Genomic DNA, 13,695 nt, shown 5'->3' with positions numbered 1-13,695 from the left:
TAACCAATGATCATAGTGAAAGTTTATATTGTGTATGTACACTTGCACATAAAACCAACAGTGTGCTCTATAATATTTGGTACAAAGACATTTTTTTATAAAATGGTTTTTATTATACAGCTTGTTTTAAACCTGTGAAATGACTATATATAAAAGGTGACTATCGTACAGCTCTAATACCAAGAAACATTTGTTTGACTCAATAATCTTTCTAGATTGATGGCCATTGTTGACTGAGGAATCATTGTGCATTTGGAGAGAAACTGTCAAATGGGAGTTTCTTGACTAAATCACACACTGGTCCTCTTCTGACTTCTCACAAGTGGAATAAGGAGATAACAATTATTATTTGTAGCAAATTGTAGCCTGTCTAGTTGAAATGGATGGAGGTGCCTTGCAGCACTGCCTGTTTTGCATTTAACCTATGACAAATTTCTATCATTGCATTTGAATTTAGCAGTCACATGGGAAGCTATTTTAATAGATTTTTCACTAGACAACATAGTATTTGGAATGTGATGATGCAAAGAATTGGGAAAATAGCAAAACTGTAAAATTTTAAGTCAGCTATCAATTAGCACTAGCAAAATATGGTTTATCTTATCCTTACGCATTCCTCATTAAGGTATAAAAAAAAAAACTCATGTCAGTTCTCTAAGGTTTCCAAATGTTTTAATTCTACAAAGATACAGTAGTTCCGTTTATAATTTCAAGTGTCTATTTGTGAGAAACAGTCAGTCTGAAATCAAATTGAGACCACTATCATAACTGCTGGGAGAGTTGAATAATACAGTGGTTTAATGCCTAATTCACTTTAATGTCAACCTGATTCAGGCCAGTATTGAAAACAAGAATATCTGGTTTATAGTCATTGAATTTATAAAATTATTATATTTTGTGACTATTTAAGTATTTCTTTTTTTACAAATGGTGAGCAAACATGCATGAAAGACTTCTATTGTATTTATTATTTTTTTAAATGATAGTTTAATAGTTTAAATATTAATATATTAATATTTAATATTTATAATAAAAAACCAAAGAAAATAAATACTGTGTATATAAACTGATCCTTGTTCAGCAGCTGCACCACCAGTAAAACTGAACATTGAACATTGAAAAGATTATTACAGCCATCCTGTTTCACATCCAGTACATGCACCAAATTTCTTCCACAGGTCTACCTCCTCATCCTGAACAAATAATCTCATAAAACTCATAATGAGATTTTAAATCCAGCCTCTATTAACTTTTTTTTTAAATGTACAAATTGAAGCAGGACCCATGTAGGTCATGTGCATCAAATTTTGTGCCACTACTACCCTAGAGCACTAGAACGCCACTTCAAAATTGCAATTTTCAAATCATTATTACAGATGTACCCTTATATCCAATACAGGATAGGTATGCATCCATGAAAAAGTACCCCACAATGCACTATGGCTCACCCTTGGTGCTCCAACTCTTGCAACTATATTTGTTCATATTTTTTCTTCTGAGCTCTGAGTTTTTTGGATGGTCCGTATAAAATGAAATCACTTCTAAGGATTTTGTATGATGGGACCATTTAATTCTCTCTCAACATTATGCCCCTGAAGTCAGTGTTTTGCTTATGGTGGTGAAAATGTGGAAAATGTGTACAACCAGTCTCTTGAGTCACCTAGGTCAAGTCCAAGTCACCTTAAGTCATTATGGTCAAGGACTTGTGACTCAAGTCCAGGACTCTGGCGTGGGCATGTCAAAATTAAAGAAGATCCAACTGAAGGTCATCTAACAGAAATAACTTAGCCACTCGGATATTTTTGTCTTCTTTCAGTGCCAAGATAATATACTGGTAGTCCCCTGGGTTTGGTCACAGTCGAGTGGTCCTGGACAGAAGAATTGTAGTCCCAGGCATTCATACCACTAATTTGTCCATCCCTGTGAAGAGTCTTACCAAAATGGTCAGTGGACATTAGAAAATGAATCCAATTGTGACATAAGGTCAGTGTCAAAATGATATTAAATTTGAAATACACCTATTTCAGTGTTTTCTTTACCTTCAAAATACAATTTAATGTTTTTAACTGAAAACTTTAATTTGTTCTAGTAAACTTTAAGTAATATTAAAAAGATGATTATTCACAGCAAATCATGTAGTGTATAAGTTCATTAGGCAACCTATGTAAATAAAAATAAAATATTTTCTCATTTATAAATTTGAGAACAGTAAGTATATATACTTCCCCCATGCACTCCTACTCCCTGGTCCCAATTCTGGTCCCCTGGTCCCAATTCTGGTCATAACCTAAAAAATTATATTTAAAATACCATATTTCAGGATTTAACTTTTTTCCGCTAAGGGTGTGTCATGAAATGAATCTGTTTGTTTTCAGAATTTGTATTTTTGTTGTTGCTTAGCATGGATACCATACACTAGCGCTTTAATGATGCTGCATCTGTATTTACTGCTCTGGGAATGTTGTCAGCCAGGTCAGGTGCTGTTGGTCATATTAATCAGGTTGATGCACATATGTTTCTCTGACATAGTATGTTGCTCTAGATAAGATCATCTACTGGACGAATGTGATGTCATCTAATATTTTTCTCATGGCTTAATCATAAAAAAGATTTCACAGGTTCATTTGTATTTACATCTATGCACATCGGATATACATTGTAAATGTTTTTTAGGAAGACCACTGGGATATTTCCTTTAAGGCAGCATATGAAACCAATATTGTAGAACAAAAATGCTCAATAAATTTTCATTGGTGTCCTTGCTGTTAATTTAATACAGTTCATTTTATGATACTCAATTGGGTTGTAAATTCATTCAAGCATGCACCTTTGGGCAACATGAATAATGACTGTTGATCTGTCATGTACCTTCAATACGCAGGATGTTTTAAGTGCTTGCAAATTCCCTCATGGGTAGTTACCATGGTTGGAATTCCTCTTTGGCTTTTAAAGTGATTATATGACTTCCCCTCAGCATAATTGTGAAACTGACACAGAAATGGATGCCTGTGTGCCATTTCAACGCATCCTATGTTTATTTATTTAATATATAGTACATTATGATGAACCCTCAAAGATAAAATTCCACCAACGCAGAAGCCTTGAAGATCAAAATTTAAACTCATGCTCAGAAAAATATCTTTCGGGTTTTGAAACACAATGAACAATGAAATTCTGCCCTGTCAGGAGGAATGAGTGTCTGAGAAAAGTTGTAAGGTTAAAAAAGTTTAAAAAACTACATATTCACCAGTAATTAATGTTTATTGCTTGTGCTTCTTTGGACCCACACTATGTGGGATATTGAGATTGAGCTGAACTACTGAAACACTACTGATATTTTTTAAAAAGTTAAGAAATTAAACAATTTAGTTTAAAAAAAGATGAATGGTTCCAGTGGACTCCATTTTGAGTCATGTGGGATTCTATTGGCAACTACAAGTCATGTATGCACCAAATCAATTTTTTTTTTAAATGCCATCACCCTCCTAGCATCATTTATCACTCAGTCTGCACTGAATATTGCAAACATAAATATTTCTGTTCATTTAATTTTGCAGAAAAACATGTAGTATTGACATAATCACAGCTTTATCATTACCAAATATAGCGTATGCTTGTCTAATGTCATAGTTTCTGCAATTAATTGTTATACATTTTTGTTATGATCTGTACAAATGTATATCGTTTTTTATTTAAATATATTAAAATGGGCAGTGATACAATTCTCTGTAAAAAATTTTACTAATCTATATTTTTGAACTCTTGGTTCAGAATGGGCACCTGAGGCCAAATCAAAGTGCTACCCTATTGCATTTTTCTTCCTTACATCTGAAAGACTTTGAAACAAAGAACATTTTAAATGCAAACACTATTTTACTTTGTGTATCACTGCAGGGATTAAACAACATGCTGATTTTGATTGTCCAGTACAACATAAATATTTAATCATCTGCATTAGATACTGTACTCTCAGACTCTCAATGTGCTATTGTTGTTGCAATGTGCCAATTTTAATGTTGTTTGTATTGTGCAATACAGTTATGTAAATAATAAAATTATATGTGCTAAATTACACAATAGAGACAAGGTCCTCTGGGGCCTCATTACTGTAGTGAAAAATTATCTCTACCCTATTCAGCTGTACATGTGAAAGTACTTCCTTTTTTTGAGTATTCCTTTTGAGACTATTTGTATTCAGCATGTATTTATTCATTTAGAAAAAGTCCATTGTCTTTATGATTTATGTCTGAATCAACTCAGAAAATGTAATTGTAATTTCAATGTTTAACATCATCCCAATGTAGTCATATTAATTATTTTTTATAATCTCTATAAATGCTCCACGAAGGACATCAGAAAGAGGTTATCTGTAAAAGTTGAAAATAGAATTAGCCTAGAACCGAAACTGAAGAACTGCATTTTCAATCAAAACAACATATTTTTTGTATTGTAGCTATTTGTGGAGGTGCCATTGAGGGTTTTTAATGAATTACGATTTCTGTTCTTTTTTAAAGGAATTAAAAATAAGTTTTTAAAAAATATATATATGCTGTATCACATGTGCTGTATCAGCTGCTTGTATGCATAATTACGTACATTCCAACTAGATTTTTTTACAAGCTCAGATTCCATCTGTCATCCTTTCATTAAAGATACAGGCCAGGTTTGTCAGCTTTGCCAGTTTTCATTATAATGTAATGAGAGTAAACCCAGGTTTCTGGCTCAAGGCAAATCAGTATCATAACTCGTTTTACATTGGTTATTTAATCCTATAACATTAGCTGTTTAGACATGTGTCACTCGTGTGTGTTTACTTTTACGAATTGTTTTGCCATATCTTGCCATGGGACTGAGGCAGCTAATATGCTGAATCAAGAAAAGGCACTTGTAAATCATTTTGCAGGACAGCCCCTATGCTTAAAGGATGAGGAATTTTTGTATTTCTTAAATTTTTCTTTTTAAAAATGTTAGGCTCACATTTTTAGTGAGCTTACTTAGCTGTATGTTGCCCAACTTTCTTCATGTACCTTCCGTCCTTCTTTTAGCCCAGACCTTCCATGATGCCACTCAGAAAATGAAAACTGCTGTATATGTATTTTGTCTGCAATACAGACATAAGAATCATGTGAAGAAAATGGCTGAATGAAGAAGTCTGAGTAGGAACAGTCAGTAAGATATGATATGCCTTTAACCTATTTTCTTCTGCCTTCATTTTGCTGAAGCAGTGGTATATAGTTAGAAATGTTACGTTTAGATTTATTTCAGGTCAGGCACTGCTCTAGCCAGATTGCTGGGGGCAGGGGTGAACGGTTACGGGGGTGAACCACCAACTCTCATGCTGCCATCATGCCACTATCACAGGCGTGATGCCCAAATAGACAAATTATGCCCAAAGTGACTTCCTTATGCCTAGAACCCACCCTGCATTGGGTTCAGGTTTTTTTGAAACTAATAAGAATTTTGCTTTGAATATTGCGCATTGTTCACAATGAAAACCATACGTTGTACATATCAAACACACACCAAACATAATTGCACATATACAGTACACATGTACATACAAACAGTAATATACATACAAATTTTTAATAATTTCCTAAATAGTTGTAGAGAAATGAAAAAGCACATGTGGGGTTAACATGTGGTAATGGAGAAATTGGCATGTCAAATTAAATAGAAGGCGTCTCACTTTTTTATGAAATAATTGGTCTAATATTTTACTTGATCAGAAATGAGAAGTTGAAATGAAAATGAAATATCAGACAGCATGTCTTCTCTTAATTTTCTTTTTCATGAAATAAGAATTCATCAACTGATGCTAAATTGAAGAAGTCCATTTTAGCTCTCAATCAGATAAGAAATTTTTTTATTAACATCATATATTTCTCCACCACTTAGATTGATCAAGAGGCAATCATATATTAATGGTTGACAAGAAAAACATCAGACAAACTCAGAATGTAAATGAGGGGGGAAAACCAGCTTTTTTTGACGTGGGATCTTTACTTTAAAGATCCCACGTCACAGAAACCTGAATTAAAGTTTTCTCACTTGGACAGGTATTTCTAGGAGTAGTTTGCTCCTGAGGTGATCACTGATCTTGTTCTATTTTGTAAAATGACCTGGGTGTATCTTTCTTTTTCAGAGATTTGGCAGCTGCTGTTTTGCATAGGCTAGTATTTTCCAATATGTTAGTGTGCCATGAATTTACTTTCACCTCAATCATTTGGTAAATCAACTGACATATGTTGCTGGCAACATTTTCCAGTTGTCCATTATTACTAATTTAGTGTTTTAATTATTTATTACAGTGGTAGTCGGCACTAGTTATGGATTTAGAAAACTGGAGTGTCTTGGTCTGTTTCGGTGGGAACAGTTATCTCACTAGTAACACATGACAGCCACAAAGAGCCTACAAAAAAAAAAAAAAAAAAACACATTTAGCTAACAGCTAGCAAAGACAATATGGTAACTTCAACAAAAATAGCCTGCTACATGTTTTGGGCATCAACTGTTAGTCATGAGGTAATTTAAAGCAGAGGCATCGTCTATGAGGACGAACAAACTGGTCATGCTATCATCACACGCATGCCAATGTGTAACTGCTAGCCCATAGTTTTCAGTGACTTCTGTTGTATAAGAGAAATTTAAATCTACATAATCATACATCGGTTCGGCAATAAACAGGAATAATTGATGGGCTGTGGAAAGGGGACATTAATTGCTTTTCAAGGCAGTTAACCTACCACATGATATAGAGACATGTAAAAGTTAGTGGGTCCGTTACATGGAGGCTAGGTCCGGTACTTTGCAACACTGGTTGTAGGGGTCTGCACCACAATGAGGTATACTCCTGTAAGTCTGCTCCCCTTTGCAACACTAGCAATTGTATTCCCTTTGTCCTTCCCCAGCACTTTGCTGTGCAGTAGCAAAGTCACACCTTGACCATTTTCCCCAGACAATTTTCAAATTTATTTCTCCTTCAGAACTTGAATGTAATTGCATTGCTTTTTTTAAAGAAGCCCCATAAAGTTGTATAAATTCCAGCCTGAATTACCTTCTTTTTTTCAGTCAAATACAATGGTCCATAAATCATACTAATTCCATATGAATAGACATCTACATAAATGCATTTGGTGCATTTGAATTCTGGCACTGATTTCTCTTTGTTGAGAGATGTGATAGTTATTGCATATGGTCAACCACCCCAAAATGGTGAGAAATTTACAGGAGAGAAAAAAGTTCTCAGAAGAGGAAAATCTCATAAATATGCGAGATTGATTGCATGTGTAGCCGCATTTGGTAAGACCGCTTGCTATCTACTGTATAGGAATGTTCATTAGAAAATTAATGGGAACGTTGTGTCCAAAAAGCAGGTATTCCTGATAAATAAGGAAAAATCACATCCCTGTCATATATATGATAGCATATTAATAATATTCATAATAGATAACTCTGGATAGGCAGGCAGGTAATTTTGTTTTTATAAACCTAGAGGCCACAATGTTCAATACCAAAATTATACAATTCAGAATTTTTGAGGCTAATGTCCATATGTGTATCTGTTTATTATCTCTATCTATTTATTTTATTTATATATTTATTTCACAGTTAACACATAGCACATCTGAGACACGGTCAGTGACTGAGGAGAAAATTCAGGGATTATTTTATCATGTAGAAATGCTCCTGTGCAATTACCCTGAGTAAAAATGACATTACAGGACCTCCTCAGGGAAAACATGTTTATAACATATTCTAGTAAAACATTCATTGATAAATATAAATGAGGCACCTTGGTGTTGTTGGAACATGAAGGTAAAATAACAATGTTAAAAAAGACAAACCTTGTGCAAACCTATGCCTTGTGCATGTATATTCTGAGTGAGTAGCACTGGTCTAAAATGTCCAAGTGAATATTGTCTGAGCATACAAGGCTATGAATACAGGTCACCAATAACATGAAGTTTGCTTCATTTAAAGATGATGCATTCAATTTCATATTTTGCTTCAGGCACACAACAGAAATAAGGGCATTCTGTTTGCTGTCCATTTATGTTTTTGTCTTTGCATGAAAAACATTGGATGCAGCTAAGGGATCTGTGCCAGTTTGAAGATCCCAGGAGGAAGTACTTCACTGCTATAATGGCTGTAAAACATTTCCCTGCAGGATAGCGGCTGCCTCAAGAGCATATCTGATAGAAACCTTTTCATTTTCTCAGAAGTTCCCTTTGTTTGTGAACACTCATATTATAGTGACAATGTCTGTCCATGAAGTCTCTCAGAGTTATGAGGTTATATAAGAACTTTTTTAAGGGCATTTAATTGGCTTTTTTTCCCCAAGTGTTATTTGAATAAATAAATGCCCATTGCAGGTATACATGAAATCTACAAGTGATTTTCTTTTTGCTGTGCACACTATTCTCAGTTATGAAAAAAACATTAAATTATGGAAATACATAATAATAAAAAGACTTATTAATAATAATAATAATTATTATAATAATAATAATAATAATAATAACTAGACAATTCCTGCAGAAATTGTGAAGTGTAGTTGCCGCCAATGCAAAGTTGACTTTGTGCTGAACAGAGTGAACAGTGTCTGTAGAGCAGAGACAGAGTATTGTGTATGTGTCATAACATCACAGCAAAGAGTTGATTTGCGACATATATATATGGAGCTAAATTAACTCTTCATCAAAACTTGATATCTCAGTGTTTTACTCACGGTATGCGGTTACTAGGGTGTTCAAGGTGGTTGCTATGGAGTCCTAGGCGGTTGCTAAGGTGTTTAGGTGGTTGCTAGGGTATTCTAGGTGGTTGCTATGGAGTTCTAGGTGGTTGCTAGGGTGTTGCTAGGTGGCTGCTATGGAGTTATAGGCGGTTGCTAGGGTGTTCTAGGTGGTTGCTGGGGCGTTGCTAGGTGGTAGCTATGGAGTTCTAGGTGGTTGCTGGAGTGTTGCTAGGTGGTTGCTATGGAGTTCTAGGCAGTTGCTAGGGTGTTCTAGGTGGTTGCTAGGGTGTTGCTAGGTGGTTGCTATAGAGTTCTTGACAGTTGCTAGAGTGTTCTAGGTGGTTGCTAGGCTGTTGCTAGGTGGTTGCTATGGAGTTCTAGGTGGTTAGGATAAGGGTTATAGCTAGGGTTAGGGTTACAGCTAGGGTTAGGGTTAGGATTAAGGCTAGGGTTAGGATTAGGGTTACAGCAAGGGTTAGGGTTAGGGTTATAGTTAGGGTTAGGGTTAGGGTGACTGCTAGGATTACGGTTAGGGTTAGGTTTACAGCTAGGGTTAGGGTTAGAGCTAGGGTTAGGGTTATTGTTACAGCTAGGGTTAGGGTTATGACTTGGGTTAGGCTTAGGGTTACAGCTAGGGTTAGTTTAGGGTTAGGGTTACAGCTCGGGTTAGGGTTACAGCTCGGGTTAGGGTTACAGCTAGGGTTAGGGTTATAGTTAGGGTTACAGCTAGGGTTAGGGTTAGGGTTACAGCTGGTGTTAGGGTTGGGGTTACAGCTAGGGTTAGGGTTAGCATTACAGCTAGGGTTAGGGTTACAGCTAAGGTTAAGGTTACATCTAGGATTAGGGTTTGGGTTAGGGTTACAGCTAGGGTTAGGGTTACAGCTAGGGTTAGGGTTACAGCTAGAGTTAGGGTTACAGCTGGTGTTAGGGTTGGGGTTACAGCTAGGGTTAGGGTTAGCATTACAGCTAGGGTTAGGTTTACAGCTAGGGTTAAGGTTAGTGTTAGAGTTACAGATAGGGTTAGTGTTAGGGTTACAGCTAGGGTTAGGTTTAGGGTCACAGCTAGGGTTAGGGTTAGTGTTACAGCTAGGATTAGGGCTAGGTTAACAGCTAGAGTTATGGTTAGGGTTACAGCTGGTGTTAGGGTTGAGGTTACAGCTAGGGTTAGGGTTAGTATTACAGCTAGGGTTAGGTTTACAGCTAGGGTTAAGTTTAGGGTTATAGCAAGGTTTAGGGTTATGGTTACAGCTATGGTTAGGGTTATAGTTTGGGTTACAGCTAGGGTTAGGGTTATGGTTGGGGTACAGTTAGGATTAGGATTAAAGCTAGGATTGGGGTTTGGGTTACAGATAGGTTTAGGGATAGGGTTAGGGTTATAGCTTGGATTTGGGTTAGGGTTACAGCTAGGGTTAGGGTTATAGTTAGGGTTAGGTTAGCATCTAGGGTTAGGGTTACAGCTAGGGTTAGGGTTAGGATTAGGTTAGCATTTAGGTTTAGGGTTAGGGTTACAGCTAGGGTTAGGGTTACGGTTAGGTTAGCATCTAGGGTTAGGGTTAGGGTTAGGGTTACAGCTAGGATTAGGGTTAGGGTTACAGCTAGGTTTTGGGTTACAGCTTGGATTCGGGTTAGAGTTACAGCTAGGGCTTGCGTTACAGCTAGGATTAGGGTTAGGGTTCCAGCTAGGATTAGGGTTAGGGTTACAGCTAGGTTTAGGGTTACAGCTAGGGTTCGGGTTACAGCTATGGTTAGGGTTAGGTTAGCATCTAGGGTTAGGGTTAGGGTTACAGCTAGTGTTAGGGTTTGGTTAGCATCTCGGGTTAGGGTTAGGGTTACAGCTAGTGTTAGGGTTTGGTTAGCATCTAGGGTTAGGGTTAAGGTTACAGCTAGGGTTAGGGTTAGGATTACAGCTAGGGTTAGGGTTAGTGTTATATCTAGTGTTAGGGTTAGGGTTACAGCTAGGTTTAGAGTTAGGGTTAGGGTTAGGTTAGCATCTAGGGTTAGGGTTAGGGTTACAGCTAGGGTTAGGGTTAGGTTAGCATCTAGGGTTAGGGTTAGGGTTACAGCTAGTGTTTGGGTTATAGTTAGGGTTAGGGTTAGAGTTACAGCTAGGGTTAGGGTTAGGTTTATAGCTAGGGTTTGGGTTAGGGTTACAGTTACGGTTTGGGTTACAGCTAGGATTAGGGTTAGGGTTACAGCTAGGGTTAGGGTTAGGTTACAGCTAGGGTTAGGGTTGGCATGACAGCTAGGGGTTAGGGTTAGGGTTATAGTTATTGCTTCAAACTACCTGTGATTGTAAATTTATATTAACTGCACCTACAGTCAACACTGATTATGATTTGATTAATATGATATTATATGATTACTTGCACAGCAAGAGGTAGGATTGTCTGGCCATTCATTAGATTAACTGATCGATATTAGGTGGTAGTAGTTCTATAACACTGGTCTTTTCATTCAATTAACTGATACAATTTGACCTGAAATACACAATATTTTGATATTATTTGTCATTTAAGGCTTTCAAGAACTCACTATGGGAGCTTAGAAATGATCGTATTGATAATGATATTTGGCAGGACAAGACACATTTGCAATGGAGTAACCAGCTAGCACCTTGTTGTTTTGGCACAATTTTAAATAAACAAGATTGAGAAGGAAAAAACATTTATGCATATGACTAGCTACAGGTAATTTGTCATGGATGGTGGCAATTGCAACAAAGGTAATTGTGTCTGTTCTTTAAAGTTTGTAAAAAGCGGGTGTCAATTTCTTTCCAGCACAAGATCAGCATGGCCATTCATAAGGGGAGACATCGTAGTACTATGAAATTTGACTTCAAACAGCTGACATGTCAGTAGTCTAGTCATTAGCTTTTTCAATTACATTCATAATTTAATTGAGTCGGACACAATTAAAACCAAGGTTGGTGTGATTGTATCAGAGGTGCAGAATAATTGGAACAGTAAACCAGGAAACCGCCCTATAATGTGCATACACAGGTTTTTTCTAATGTTAATCAAGAAAACACGTTTCCAGTTGCAACGTGTGACCAGCCACATCCTCATATTATAAAGCATGGGGCTTTATTCATGAAAAAAGACTGTAAATATTAAAGCACAAGCAACTTCTGAACTTACCGTGATGTGAGTTGTGGCAATGTCCAAATAGATGAGGAAAGCTGTTTATGTTTGTTTCTTAACAGCCAGGCTTCTGATTAGCCGACCATATGAGCCGTGTTAAGCTTGGTTTGCTGTCACTCGTGTAACTTAGTATTAAAATTCAATTTGATCTTGGGTCAAACTGGTCTCACTGTATGTTTTCTATCATGGAAGCTAGCCAGCTAGCCATCTACTCCATTTGCTTCAAAACTGCAGCTGTACTGTCGTGGCAAAACTGTTGTGAAACTGTTCATTCAATTCAGCACCTATGTGATGACACTTGCTAAACTGAATATGGTTTTTGAGCATATGTAACATGGTTAATAATGATTACACTTGTGAAATGGTTAGTGTTAATTCAACTCAGTTTACAAGTACAGCATGGGTATGCACAGACACTAAGAGAGTTAAAAGTACTCTAGAGCTGGAAACTTTGCCATGTACAAAGTAAGCTCTGAGGCTATTTCAGCACAGGGGTGGCTGTAGGGTCAGGGGAAATAGCAGGAACGGGAAATATAAGAAACAAAAAGAGGGACCTTAAAAATTATGTATATCCTACAGTTTAGCCTGTTTCATCCATGTACCTGAATCTCTTCACTGGCATTCCCATTCACCTCAAGGCCAAATCAGTCGTGGCAACACAATGACACCATTAATCAACTAATCTGCCAATTTATTTATTTATTTATTTAGGATCCCCATTAGCAATACACAGTGTGCAGCTAATCTTCCTGGGGTCCGAACATAAAATACATACAATACATACAAGATTATATAGTGAGACATAAAATCAAACAAACAGACAGAATAATACGAAACAGTAACATTAGAAAAAGTAAAATAAATGATTCACACAAGCATGACTGAATAGATGAATACCACATTCAAACCTTGGATGCTTAGTAGGTCAGATATTTTACAGTTTTCAGTGATGCTAAGCAAATTCTCGCACAAGTAGTTCTCCCAGACATGACCTGAGACTAGCGCACGCCTGTTACCCCAATCCATCTCTGTAAAGCTTAGTGCCAAGGAAATGGGATTGAAACTACATGTCCAGGCAGACACTCTAACTATGGGGGCACTTCACACATTTGCAAAAACATTTGTAGAATGATTTTTAATAAGATTATTGAGATGTAAGAAAGACAATACTATATTTTATATCTATATTTCGATATAATAATATCTAAAATATCTCATTAAAATAAATTGATTCATAGGGTAAAAAGAATGTACTTGATGCAGATGGACAAATGTGAAATCAAAAAGGTCTGTTTCATCTTTATTTAAAATGAAAGGGAGCAAGTGGATTTAAATACTATCTATTACTAAATGTTTATTAAAGAAGATTTGGTTAGTGCCGAAAATGTGCTGTCCTCTTGGTTAAGGTGTTTAAGTGTGGGTCTCACAACCTTGTGGGTTTTCAATGGAATTAGAGGAACTTTATGTCCATAAAACAAATGGAAACTTCAACTTTTGACTCACATGAAGGATGGCACTTCCAGCAGCATATTTCTTCTGGACATTATGGGGTGGATGATAAATGGTATGAGACAGAATATAGTTGCTCAGGAGCAGTTATGGAACGTTTTCAAGGTGTGAAGATTTCCACCAGATACACATCTGGGTCAGCAGAGTACCAAAGGTACCATCCACACTGAAGTCGCAAGCCTTCCCATCCCCTCCACAGTCATGGATTCTTCATTAGATAAGATTAACACACAATGAGGTTATTTCTTTGAAGAAACACATTTTTTTATTTCTGAAAAATCATTTGTTATTACCAGACCACTGCATGAT

The sequence above is a fragment of the Anguilla anguilla genome, chromosome 4, assembly GCF_013347855.1.
Source record: "Anguilla anguilla isolate fAngAng1 chromosome 4, fAngAng1.pri, whole genome shotgun sequence".
In the NCBI taxonomy this organism is placed as follows: Eukaryota; Metazoa; Chordata; class Actinopteri; order Anguilliformes; family Anguillidae; genus Anguilla; species Anguilla anguilla.
Note: the sequence above shows the minus strand (reverse complement) of the source record.